The sequence below is a fragment of the Camellia sinensis genome, chromosome 10 (genome assembly GCF_055761805.1).
Source record: "Camellia sinensis isolate YWXY chromosome 10, ASM5576180v1, whole genome shotgun sequence".
Classification (NCBI taxonomy): Eukaryota; Viridiplantae; Streptophyta; class Magnoliopsida; order Ericales; family Theaceae; genus Camellia; species Camellia sinensis.
In genome coordinates this window covers 96255277-96269720 of record NC_138970.1, presented here as the reverse complement: position 1 = coordinate 96269720, position 14444 = coordinate 96255277, and the positions used below count along the sequence as shown (strand labels likewise).

At 36.6% G+C, this 14444-nt stretch overlaps 1 long non-coding RNA gene across 23 annotated transcripts in view; it reads right to left on the bottom strand.

Moving 5' to 3' along the window:
* LOC114278486 (uncharacterized) overlaps positions 1-8629 on the bottom strand; it is a 35514-nt gene extending 26885 nt beyond the window's left edge. For 2 of the 23 annotated variants that reach the window (XR_014342370.1, XR_003634930.2), the window contains exons 1-6: positions 8314-8629; positions 7958-8103; positions 6944-7032; positions 6114-6243; positions 5960-6021; positions 4502-4596 (exon numbers count right to left, since the gene is read on the bottom strand). This is a non-coding gene — a long non-coding RNA (uncharacterized LOC114278486). Of the gene's footprint in view, positions 1-4501; positions 4597-5959; positions 6022-6113; positions 6244-6365; positions 6447-6943; positions 7033-7957; positions 8104-8144; positions 8223-8313 lie in introns of all 23 variants that reach the window. The other 21 variants (XR_014342389.1, XR_014342385.1, XR_014342382.1 and 18 more) reach the window with 21 other exon arrangements.
* Between the last annotated feature and the right edge of the window lie 5815 nt (positions 8630-14444).

Here is a 14444-nt window from a genome sequence, read left to right as displayed (position 1 = left end):
TACATAATGCAATGTAACTTAAGCATGCAAACAATCATGCAAACAAACATGCAAACAAACATGCTAAATGGACTTAAACCGAATGTGGACAAACCTCAGCCCTACCCAAATCAGTGGCCATAATGCTAAGAAATGAAGGCACAAAAAACATATACAAGCATGCACATGCATTGGCCTATCAACTAGGCCTAAGGGCACAACCCTCAAGATTGCTCAAGGAGTGATAAATATGGAAGTGTAACAGCACTATATATACTGAAATAAAGTATGAAATGATGCCAAATCATTCAAACAACACAAGCAAAGCATGCAAGGGGCCTTAAGCATTAAAGCTAGCAAAGAGGACTACTCTAGGGACATGCAATACATGGCACAAAAGCATGAACCAGCCACAAACAGAGCTCAAATAAGTCAAAACAAAGACCAAAGCATGCTGAGATGGGAGCTCAAGGACCTAGGCAAGATGGCATACATGCTAGGCCACAAACAAGGCAACAATGCATAACACTCAAAGGCACTTAAAGAGTGAAAGAAGTAAGAACATGGCAATTCTATATGCTCTAAAATGTCATATTAAATGATGCCAAATCATCCAAACAACACAAATGAAGCATGCTATGGTGCTCAAAACTCAACGCTAGCAAGGCCAATTGCACTACAACTATGCAATACATGAAGCATATGGCCAATACAACCCAAAACAATCTTAGAGCATGTCAAAATGAGTCTAAAACATGTATGTAAGGAAGCGAAAACAAGCTAGCATGAAGGGCATAAGGCATGGTGCATACAAGGCCAAAAGGAAGGATTACACTACACCTATCAAGACCAAGCATGGGATGACTTAACCAACAAAAATCAGAGTTATATCATGGCAAAATAACCCCAAAAACACACTGAAATGATAGCTCACAAGCTTAGGCATGAAGGCATACGCAATGACTCATTCCTAGGCATAAAGGACCAACCCTCCAAACCATCAAAAGAGTGAAAGATGTGAATGCATGAAGATGAAGCATGCACTGAAATCGCATAACAAATGATGCCAAATCATTCAAATAGCCCAAGTAATGCATGCTAGTGGACTCAACACACAAAGCTAACAAGCTAGAATGTACTATAGCTATACAAAGCAATGCATGCATGACCAAAACAACATAAATCAAAGCTAGAGCATGCAAAAACATGGACAAGAGCTTCTTAGAGTTAAGCCAAAATCATGTTAGAATGATGGCCTAAAGCATGATACAGATTAGGCTAGTTCATGGAATTGCACTACAAGTGCATGAAGCATGCATGGGGTTATCACACCAAACCTTAACAGAGGTATATCATGACAAAACAACACCAGGAACATGCAGAGATGGACTCAAAAAACAAGTTAGAAAGACATGCTACTTCATGAAGCACACAAAGCTAGTTTGCAAGATTTACACTACAAGTGTATAAGGCATGCAAGGGATGACAAAACCAAATCAAAACAATGGTATGCCATGTCAAAATAACCCCAAATACATGCTAAGATGGAGCCAACATAAGCTTAACAAACATGCTCAAACATGAGGCATACAAAGCAAGCATACAAAACACAAGGAGAATGGATGACCCTCTCCTATTTGAGACCTCAAAACACCATTTTCGCCACTGAAATTTCTCTGAGTTTCAGTGGTGAGAAGGCCAAAACAAGGTGGCCCCAATAGCTTAAAAGGATGGCACAAAAACAAGGTCAAACAAGGCCTAAAGGGGGGTAGACTACCCCCAACACAAAAGAGACCTTAAACAAACATTACAAGCATGCAAAACCAGACCTTTTTGCAATAGAAAGTCAAGCCAAAATAAGCATGAAAATAGGTCCAAAAGCTTAAACCAAAGCCAAGGTTTAAAGGGTTAGAAACTTACCCTTGAAGAATACCTTCAAAGCTGCAACTCCAACACTCTTTTTGAACCAAAACCAATCCAAAGACTCGAAAACCAACCTCAAAGAGCCTCAGCAACAAGAGTATGGTGTTTGAGTGTGTGTTTGTGTGCAATAGTATGGAAAAACTACACTTTCAAGCACAAATATAGAGCAAGCAAGAAGATATAGAGACAAGGATGTATGTATAGCTCAAGCACAATTTTCTGAACCTAAGGCATGAGGGAGAAGGCTCCCTTATATAGAAAAATATGCAACAAGCTTGTTGGACAAGCTTTAGGCCTAAAGCCATCCCTCCATACACGTGTATGGAGGATGGCTTCTGTGCCCTCTAACTATAACAGCTGGCTAGAAAATATCTCCAAAAAGGTGATGGAAAGCTGCCGACGACTTGAAGTGGTCGGCCAGCTACTTACACTGGTCGGCCGACCAGTGGAAGTGGCCGGCCAAGGAAGAAAGTGGCCGGCCATGGGGGGAGATGGTCTGTAACATGAAAGCAAGGCAGTGGTATGGTGGCCGACCAGAAAAGGTGGTCCAAAGACCAAGAAAACCAGTTGGCCGACCAAAAAACTGGCTGGCAGGAAGGAAAGTGGTCTCCAAGGGGAAGAACTGGTCTTCCACCCTTATACCACCTTCCAAACAAGGAAAACAAGGTTTGTACCAAAAACAAACCAAAAAGGATGCAAGCCAAGAGTCTGGGAGGCAAGACGCACAGCCGAGAGCCTCAAAAGCTAGTCTACAGGCACCAAAAGTGGTCTCCCAGACCACAGTGGCCCTCTAGGCCAAGGCAACAAGGCATGGTTCGAAAACCAGGCCAAACGGAGAACGTTAAGCGGTCTTGAGACAAAGCGTGCAGCCGAAGACTTCGGAAACCAGAAACTAGTCTCCAAGCGGGAAAAGTGGTCTACGACAGCAAAAAGTGGTCTACAACCACAAAAGGATGGTCTACAAGACCTCTCCCTCCCTCCAGGGAAGAGAAAACAAGGTTCGGTCCACAAACCGTGCCAAAACACAAAGAGTTCAAAAGCTTGGAGGCAAGGCACTCCGTCGAAAACTCTGGAAACTCGAAACGAGCACAACATGCACTATCATCGAGCACTCAATCGATGATGTCTGAGTCTTAAAGTCGGTCAAAAATGGGGTGTCTACACCTAGCAATTATGGACATTTGGATGACTATCTGTCGTGGGAATTGAACACATCGAATCAATTCACAGTGTCATCAGTTTGGGTGTGGCTACAAGCAGCTAGGGGTCCTGATTTGTGCATTACCAAATGGTTATGACAAGTTGATGTACCTCCAAAATTACAGTTTTTTAGTTGGTTAGCTTGGCGGGGTAGAGTTAAAATAGCAGTTTTTCTTTATCAGATTGGGGTGTTGTCTGCCAATGCTAGCATTTTGTGTGTTTTCTGCAGAAATGAAGAGGAAACGGTCAATCATGTTCTTCTCCACTACCCACTAGTTTGGAAAGTGTGGGCTGGTATATTGAATTGGTGGGATGTTTGTTGGGTAATTCCGGGTTCGGTTGAAGCTCTGCTGCGTTGGTGGGCTGGTGCTAGGTTCATGAAGAAAGTAATGTGTATATGGATGATTGTGCCTTTGGTTTTATTGTGGTCAGTTTGGAAGTTAAGGAATGAGATTGTTTTCAATGGTGGTTAGGTAAATTTAGCTGATTTGGAGGAAGTTGTAAAATTAAGGGTAGCTTTCTGGGCCAAGTGTTGTGTGACTGGTTTGCAGTACTTTGTGCATGACTTTATGTGCAATTTAAATTAGATTAGGAGGTGCTTGTAAGGGGTGGTTCAGCTGTTGCCTTTGGTTGGGGAGCTATTGTTGCTGCTGAATCTGTGTTGGAAAGCTATTTGTGTATAAGGGGTAATTTAGTGGTTGAGTGCAGTTAGGAGAGGGTTGTGGAGCATTGGGCTGCTGATTTTGGTCTTTTTTGCATCTACTATTCTGTTTGCTGTAGATGGTGTATGACGCTCTTTTCCTTTAATTCTACTGGCTAAGGGTGTGAGTTTCACAGTGCATGCCAGTGTGGCTATTCTGTTGCAGGTAAGATGGTGTTTATCAAGTAGAGGAGATTTGATGGTGTGTGCTACGGTTTGATGTTGTAGTGTTGCTGCTGATGGTTTTGGTTTGAGGATGTTCTACAAGGGTCGAGTGAAGTTGTCTGTCGGTGTTTTGATCTGGTTTGGGAGTTTTGCAGCTGCCTGTCTATTTGAGTATACAGGACAATTGTTGGATTGTTTTGTTTTGATTTGTATCCTATTTGGTTGTTGGGGTTTTATTTTTTGTGGTTTTTTCCTTGGTTTGGTCTCTCTCCAAACCTTGCGGTTGAGCTTGCAGATGATTAGGCTCTCTTCTCGGTGCCAACCTAATTGGAATTGGGTTAGTTTACTATGATGCTTGTGCTCTTCCCTCCCTTTGTTGATGTAATTTCATATGAATTTATGTTCTTATTATTAATAAAGGTTTTTTGTTTATAAAAAAAAAAAGGAAATTCAATGTTAAACCAATCTATGGGGAAAAAAAATTAAAAGATGCAAGTTTTACAAGACCCAAAAGACAATTCTATAGTATCTCACCTTGGCATCCAATATGAATTAGAATGCTGATTCTTAGGAAATGAAGCTGGAACACCAAAGCTTCACCAATATCCCCATTTCTCCTCTTCCAAAGCCTGGTGTAGTTCATAAGCGAATTGATTAAACAAATGTCAAACATGAATTCTTGAGGTGATGCAAAATAGAAAGAAATATAGAACATATAAAAGGTAAAGATTCTTAATAAATTATAAGCTGGACAAAACATAGGTATACACACACAAAACTCATCGATGCTTGTACAAACAAGACTCCAACTTAGACTATTCATTGAAAAATGCTCCTATTGCAATCCAATCTTTTGTTCTAACTATCATCTCAGAGAACAACATTTAATATAACAAGTAAACAAACAAAACTTTATAAAGCATGAGTATTCTCTCCAACACTAGAACATGTACAGTAGCTTTTACAGATATTTGAAATAAGTGGGTTACAAAATCTCAGGGGAATGCATTGGGGAAAAAAAAACTATTTTTACATTCTATTAAAATAAAATAAAAATTGAAAAAAAAAAAGACTCTAAAAATTAAACAAAGGAGAAGAAAATCTAGATGCAAAGTATAACAATAAAATGTTAAATGGTAACCTTTTTGGCATCAGTATTCTAAAAATTAAACAGATGAGAAGAAAATCTAAATGCATAGTATAACAATAAAATTTTAAATGGTAACCTTTTTGGCATGAGGATATAGAATAGCATGGTATTTTCAACAATGTATTACAAAACTAATATATTCAAACATGCAAATCAAACAATATTACCAACTACCATCTCCATACCTGATAGAATAAAAACCCTAGATACAAAATCTCAGGGGAATGCATTGGGGAAAAAAAAACTATTTTTACATTCTATTAAAATAAAATAAAAATTGAAAAAAAAGGCTCTAAAAATTAAACAAAGGAGAAGAAAATCTAGATGCAAAGTATAACAATAAAATGTTAAATGGTAACCTTTTTGGCATCAATATTCTAAAAATTAAACAGATGAGAAGAAAATCTAAATGCATAGTATAACAATAAAATTTTAAATGGTAACCTTTTTGGCATGAGGATATAGAATAGCATGGTATTTTCAACAATGTATTACAAAACTAATATATTCAAACATGCAAATCAAACAATATTACCAACTACCATCTCCATACTTGATAGAATAAAAACCCTAGATCAAGATCTAGATCCAGATCAGTCAAATATAAATCAAACCCTAGATGAAGTTCAGAGATGAACAAAATACATCACTATATTACACATTATAAAAGAAAGGCAGCAGCATTTCAAATTCACCCTCTAAAAAATAAGGTCTAAAATAGGAAGAAGAAGAAGAAGAGAGAGAGAGAGAGAGATGAAGGATGAACAAAATACAAGAACCATTGAAACTGAAAAGTGAAAAGGAAAATAAAATCAAAGGTACATAGAGATAGAAGCACTTACACATCCATGTCAATTGCCTTAATAGCAGCATAGAGATAATGCTCATCAACCTCACCACTGATCTATACAAAAAATATAAATTCAGTAAGAAGATCATGCTAGAGATATAAATTATAATCATAGTAACTATAAGGACTTTATGTGATAGTTTTACCATGGAGAAGAACTTGGCAATTGATGAAAATAGATGTGCAAACAAGCAAGGATATCCATGAACACACCTCTGCTTTAAGCAATTGATATAACAGAGATAGAGAAGCCAAAGCAAAAAGTGCATCCTTCATCTGCCAAAAATTACATTTCGAAATTAAGATAGGAAGTTAAAAAATTACAGCCTTCATTACCTGTTCTAAGATCCCAAGAAATGAAAATGGAAATAGAAGAAAGAAAATAAATCTAATCTCACAATAAATTTATTAGAGGGCCGAGAAAACCATCTACAAATTTATTCTAGCGCCCATAGCTTGAGTCATATTGTTATTATGATCTAGAATTTAAGAAAAATACCAATTTAATTGCAGCATATACAAATTAACTTACTAAGAAGCATACATTTTGGCAGCTAAGTGAACCCATTACAATCATTGATTTTTACCCTTACTCATAGGCGTTGTATAAAAAATCAAAAAATCAAATCATTAAAAGTGACAAAACCACCAACTATAGTAAAGAACTAAAAGTAGGAAACCACAATAGAGATGTAAATTAATAGTCATAAAAATCTTAATTATTGCAATGCAAGCAACCATAATGATGCAGAACACAGGCTCATTGGAACAAACAAGTATAAAGAGAAGTTGTGACTCAATTATTGCAATGCCAGCACACTGGTAATTATCAGTTATGAAGATTAAGTTCAAGCAACAAAAGTCTTAAATAAGTTCCAATTGAGATACTTAAAAGCAACATTGAAATACAAAAATCTAGATAAAAACACTGTAAAGAGAACACAAATAAAAGCAAAGTGGAAGCCAAAATCTTTACTTGCTTTGTCCCAAACTACAAGACCAATAAAGGAGTTGATCTACGATAGTTCAACCCATTCCTTCTCATCACTAGTCCAATATCTAGATCTGAGAATGTGATCAATAAGAGTTTTTAAACTTGGAAATAAAAAAAATAAAAAATAAAAACTAATTTCTTTAGATCTAGATCAAGCTTAACAAAGAGGTACAACAGATTTGATTAACTAAGCTTTCGCTAAATTAAGTGCAAGAAGAAGTGTGAGCCCACATTTTATTTATCTTAGCAATGAAATCTAGAGCACAAGACAACCATTCAGGGAAGAACACAATTTATTAATTGATGACATGTGTTCTTCAGAGTCAAGAATTAATGCTTTGGAATAAAACACAGTTGATATAATAAATGCCAAAAAATAGCATTCAAGGATAGATTGTCAATAATTTATTACACTTTTTCAATGAATATAGCATGAATTGATAACCAGAAGAAGATGGGAAGGAAAAAAAAAAGAAGAGAGAAGAAGAAGAAAAAGAAGAAGAAGAAAACAACCAAAACATAGTTGCAGACCTCGTCAAGGATGTCATTCATATACGCAAAAGCAATATGATTCCCTCAAAAATCAACAATCAAAAGCCTAAGCAGGAAGAAGGCTATACCCAAAAAAATCCCCAGCGTGTCTTCAGATCTCAAACAAATAAAAAATCTCAAATTTGAAACATGTATTTTCGAATGAAAATCTCATATCTAAAGGATATTGCTTCGAATGAAAATTTTTAATGAGGAAAGACTTTATATTTTTGAATGAGAAATTTCAAATCTCAAACAAATATTTTTGAATGAGAATCTCATATCTGAAGCATATAGTTTTGAATAAGAAATTTTAAATCTCAAACATATTTTTGAATTTTTGAATAAGAAATTCCAAATCTCAAACATATTTTTGAATGAAAAATCTTAGATCTGAAACATATGTTTTTGAATAAGAAATTTTGATAACATTAAGACATTGGTGCTTCAAACTTCAAGTCTTACCTTCTTGAGGGGAAAAATTTGATATAGTCTCAATAACCGTAGCTAAGTTTAAATGTAGCGCTATGGATGATCTTGCCTTCAAGGAACAATAAGAACTACAAAAACAAAACAATCTGGGGCGTCTCCTTCACTGTTCAAACTTAGATCTAGAAAATTAAGGCAATTCAAGATTAGAGAGAGAATTTACTGCTTGAAATCGCAAGAGGCAAGTTAGGCAAGAAGAGAATTGATCTAAACACTAGGAGGAGATTCAAGATTGTAAACCCTAGGAGAAGAATCAATGGAAGGAAGAGCTTGAGAGAGAGAGAGAGAGAGAGAGAGAATACGAAACTGAGATTGTAGATGGTAGTGCTCACCTTAGTAGACGGTATAGATAGTGGTGGCGGTGGAATTTCAAAATCGAGAGAGAAAGAGAGAAATTTGAAATCGAAATCACTCTGAGATTGGATCTTAGATGAATCACCACGCTGAAGAAGGTTGAATCAAGATGAATGTTGAATCGTAATTTCTGAGACTGAAGGGTTTAGAGAGAGAGAGCGAGCGAACGGGAGAGTGAGAGATTTGAGGGATCGGTTTCTTTGAGATTAAAGGGTTTCTCAGATTCAACATGAGGGTTTGAAGAGAGAAAAAGAGAGAGAGAGAGAGAGAGGGACAACATTGCAACACATTTCAAGGTGTTTTTAAACGACTTCTATTAATTAAACAATACTGTTTTAATTAAAACAAAATGCCACGTTTATAGAACGTCGTTACGTATTAGAAAAAGTGATATTTAAAAAAATGCCGTTAAATAAACGCCATTAAACCCCACATTTCATGTAGTCTGAGTAGTGCTACCAACACGTAAATTAAATATAGAATGAAATATATTATACATACGAATAAATAAAATTTTATAGAATTTGTTTGTGGAACTCAAATTCGAAAATTGACATCCATCCATACATATTATGAATTCAATTCCATGATTGATTTTTGTGTTTTATTCCTATTGATATGATCAAATCAAGTGCTTAGTAATTTGTTGGCAACACTATAGAAAATTTGACTTTTATCGGTGTTTCACAAATGCCACCAAAACAACAAAAAACATGGCTAAAAGACTCTTGTGATGTTTATGCATTGTGTCAATTACATGGCACCATTACACTTTTAAAAACACCACCATAGACTTTTGACAACATTTTTAAAAACATTATCTTGAAGCCCACCATAGAGAAACTCTATTCGGCAGGTGATGTCATCATGAGTTATAGTGGCGTTCCCCTGAATGTGTAATTCATTCAAACATACAACACCCATATTTGCTATTACCTCACGCCTACTAAATGGAGTTTTTAATAATTCATTAAAAAATATTAATAAAATTCTTTATCACCAACAAAAATCTCCACAAAATATTTCACCACCTACATCAAAATTTAAATTACAAAAAGTCACAATTAAACTCATAAACTCTTGTACTAGGTCAATTATCCACCATTAGAATATAAATTATCAATTTTAGATCCTTCTTTTAAAATGTAATAAGGCATTCCTGTTCTAGAAAGCTACACTTGGTGGAGGTGGCAAGATTATTATTGATATTTTTCCATAATAATTACTAGAAAAATATATAAAATTAAATTAAATAGAAATGACAAAACAATTATTTTTTTATTTATTAAATAATGAAATACAAAATAAACTACAGAACTAAAAATACAGGAATGAATTATGTTACATCATGGAACATATTACAAGACGGATTCACATAGACATACAAAATAATATACGATAAATAGTTTAAATCTAAAAGTTTGAAGAACAAAGGATAAAATACGCATACCGAAGCCTATGTGATATCACAATTTTCTTAAAACAGATTCACTGTCTCTCGATGGATGTTGAAGGTACGTCGGTGTCTGTCTCCCAAGATATCACTCATCTTTCCATAGAGAGTGCTATCCTAGAGTAAGATGAGCGATCCTAGTGGCAACGTTAGCCCCAAGGGTTCACTCCCTTCACTAGTCAACGAAGTGAGGATGTAGGCACTTTCTTGCTTGACCATTTGCTCTCACTAAACCGCCCTAGAGTACAATATTAGTTCACCATAGGTCCAAAGGGTTGTCTCTTGTGTGCGATGGTTAGGCATGAGATAGTCAAAACCAGCTCATACAGAAGCACCTTCTGAATAACTTCGGCGAACTTGACAATGGTAGCACTCTGTCTCTAACAAGAACCAAAGAAGGGGCAAGCACAAAGAAGATAGAAAAAATTTCTTTGGTATAAAAATCATCTCCAACTTTATTATCTCAAAACACCATCTCATTTTCCATAAAAAAAAATCTCTCCAAAATTATTCTACTAAGTTGGAGGGGAAAGCCTCTATTTACACTTGTAAGGGAGAACCTTAGTGATGAAGGCTAACATCAATAGGGTCATCAAATTGCCATTAACTAAGGCCATCAACTCTAGCCATTAGGGCTAGAGTTACAAAGGTTAAAAACTAATGGCTACTAATATGGTCATCAACTCCATCATCAAAAGATGAGAGTTACAAAAGTATAAAAAATTCATGTTCTTAATATATACAAATAAATATGTATATAATGATGTTTGAATAATTCAAACAAATGGGTCGCAAAATAGATACGGGTGTTGGGTCACAACCCGATCTGAGCCCGATCTCAAACACATACACAAGCTAAGCCCAACACAACACAGCCCAGCTCAAGCTTAAGATTAAGTCCAAGTTGAAGTCCAAGACCAAACCCAGCACATGCACAAATACAAGGCTAGGCCTAGTCTAAACTAAGACTAAGTCTAAATCTAAGCCCAACTTTTACCGATGTCCACTTTATGAGACAATTCTCATTCACAACCTAATGGTTTCGGCTTATTATTTTTATATTGCAATCTTCTTACTTAAGAGAGTATAATTCCACTCAAACCCACCTCAATCGGCGGTTGGGTCTCATTTAATTTCGAATTAAAGTTGTCAAAAAACTATTATTTTCCAACAATCCCCATATGAATAAAATTGGCCGAATAAAGTAAACGGACAATGCTTAACAACAAATACTCAGAGAGAGAGCACACAAAATAACCCTGTATCAGAAAAGGTAATTGTTGGCCTTGAATCTTTCGTAGTGAAAACCTATCTGATTTACTAGCTGACTAGTGAACGTGATATCTTGAACTATTCTGTTGTTTGTGAAAACCGAGACAATAAACCTCACATAGAAATCACTCCAACCATCATTCTGTTCTCACTGTTGTGTCTTGTTTAGCCCTGGAACACCTGTCTGGTTCAGTGAGTGTTTGAAGAATTTAGCCTTGTTAATTCTTAAAGAAACGACCACATTTTGCACTCACATAGGTGACCTACATAAGGTATACCACGGTTGACTATTCACAGCACTTGGGTTATTAAAAGCATCTGCTTAACCTTCTACCCCACAGGGTTTCACTGTATAAAGAAATGGATAAGACGATTTACCTCTTCAGTGACTCACCCATTACACGTAATTAGGTTGTCCCTTTGAACTTAGATCTTGGGATCTCTAGTCAACTAGGTTAGGCTTTCCATTTTGACAACATTCGCTAAAGGTCTTAACTCCGTTCCTCTTAATGACTTCTTACTAACTCTCGATTTAACCCTTAGGTTAATGGATCCGTAATATTGTCCTTAGACTGTATATAGTCTATAGTGACAACACAAGAGAGTAGTTGTCGTACGGAATTATGTCTTCGATGAAAATGTTTAGACGTTCCATTATACATATTACTCTGTGTTCTACCAATACTTGATTGGTTGTCGCAAAATATACAAAATTGTTAGAACAAGTTTTGATCAACATAGAATATCCTCAAGAAAATGACAAAGCCATCCAGCTACTTTAATAGTTTTATCTAAAGCACTGAATTCCGATACACATCTGCTTGGTAGATCTCCAAGACACAGTTACAACTCCAATTAGAGCAAACATATTTACTAATGGATTTGTAGTGTTTATATTAGATATCCAGTAGGCACCTTTGTACACTTCTAGTACAACTAGATATCAAGTGCTATGCAACTCATAATCCCAACTACATTAGTATTTGCACAAATGCCTTCTAAATATAGGCAGTAGGATTACTCGTATATCTACTTAGCCTGCTAACTAAGTAGGCTATACCCGGCCTTATACAACTTATCAAATACTTTAAACTGCTAATGACCCAAGAATATTCTAGTTGAAATACACTTTTATCATTATTTTCAGCCAAACGTAGACTCAAGTCTACCAGTGTCTTCGACACACTAGTATCTGATTTACTAAATTTCTCAAGTATCTTATCAACATAATAAGACTGAGAAAGTACAATACTACCAGATGTTCTGGTAATCTTAATACCCAGAATCACATCTACAAGGCACATATCTTTCATGTCAAACTTAAAGTTTTACAATTTCTTGGTAGTTCTAAACATCTTCTCATAATTACCAAATGTATAGACACAAACTGACATATCTATTTTGTAGTGTCTTTCACATCCACACAATTGTCAATATATACCTGTTTACTTAAACTCGCTTGACAACATTGTGTTGTCAAATTTCACATACCAGTGTTACGGTGATTGTTTCAAATCATATAATGATTTTCCAAGCTTACAGACTTTCCTAGTCCTGGAACCGACAAACCCTTCCAATTGTTCCATAAAGATTTATTCAACTAAATCTTCATATAAGAAAGCTATCTGAACATCCATTTTGATGTATCTCCAAACTTCACACAATTTTGATCACACTCATCATAACTGGTGATCTCGTATCAAAGTAATCCAAGCCTTCTCTTTGCCAGTATCCTTTGATAACAAACTTGTCTCACCGGCTTTCATTCACTTGCGTCCCAAGGCTTACTACCTATGCAAGATCGAGTTAATTTAATAATTTCTTTCTAGAGAAATCACAGCTTCAAAGAAGCTTTTAGACTCACTAGCTACCATATAGATTAACAAGATTAGACAAAAGAACTTTAAAATCATAGCCTTTAACATATTCTAGGCTCATCTCTTTTCTAATGAAAACCGCTTTCTCAATTCTATGATGGTATTCTTGTATAAATTTGAATATCAGATTTGTCCATAAGAACCCGATAAGCACTACTGTATTGTGCATAGTCGTTGAACACAAAGTCAATGGATTTTCAAGCCTATTGTACCCACTTGGGTTTATGTATTGTTACCTTTTACATGACACCCCCACATTTGTAGAATTTATACGAAGGCTCTTAGCCTCCCCAAAAATTCATACAGGGTTTTTAAACAATTCCTTGCGTCACATTGTAGACACCCCATTTTTGACCGTCCTTAAGACTTGGACGTCATCGTTTGAACACTCGATGATTATCTATGTTCGTGTTCGTCTTGAGTTCTCGGAGGTTTCGGCCGCGCGCCTTGCCTCAACCTCTCGACTTGTCTGTTTTGTGCTTGGTTGTGGACCAGGCACTTGGGTTTTTTGCCTCTGAGGGTAGGAAATGGCTTGTTGGCCATCCCCACACCTCACCGGCCATGGCTTGAGGCCACCGACCCTGTTTTATTGCCATCGGCCATTAGTGATGGCCGACCGGCACTGTTTTTGGTCGACCGGCCATTTGTTTTGGTCGATCGGCCACCTTTTCTAGTCGAGCCCTTTTCTTTAGGAGGTTTGAACCTTTTGAACCACTCATTTTAGCTTCTTGAGGAGGTTTGAACCTTTTGAACCCCTCATTTTAGCTTCTTGAGGAAGCTTGAACCTTTTAAACCCTTGGTTTTAGTTTCTTGAGGAAGCTTGAACCTTTTGAACCCTTGCTCTAGCTTCTCCAAGAAGCTTGACCCTTTTGCTCCAAGCTTCTAAGAGAAGCTTGAACTTTTCTTACCTTCTTGAGGAAGCTTGACCCCTTTGCTCTAGCTTCCTCAAGAAGCTTGAACCCTTCTAAGCTTCCAAGAGAAGCTTACACCTTTTGCTCTAGCTTCTCCAAGAAGCTTGAACCTTTTGCTCTAGCTTCTTGGAGAAGCTTGAACCCCCTTTGTTCTTCTATAAGAGGGAGCCTCTCCCTCATTAGCAAGGGTTGAAGAAAATTGCTAAGGCAAGAGACATACATATCTTCCTATATCTCTCTACTTTGAGCTCCAAATTGCTTGGTTCTTGGCCCCTTTGCACACCAACTCTTAGCCTAACACCTCCATCACCAACCTAAGGATCTTGGAGGCCATTTTCAGAGGTTGAAGGTCTGGTTTTTGGGTCTCAAAGCTGCTGGTTTTGCTGAAGCTACAAGGGTAACACACTTTACCCTCTTTTGGTCTTTATCTTGCTTCATCTTTTAGCCATACTTGAAAACATTTTCAAGCTTTGTCATAAACTGAAAAAAAGTCTTATTTTGAGCTCCTTTTGAAGTTTGTTTAAGAACACTTTTGTGTTTGGGGTTGTTTACCCCCTCTTAGGCCTTGTTTGGCCTCTTTTTTGTGCCTTTTTTGT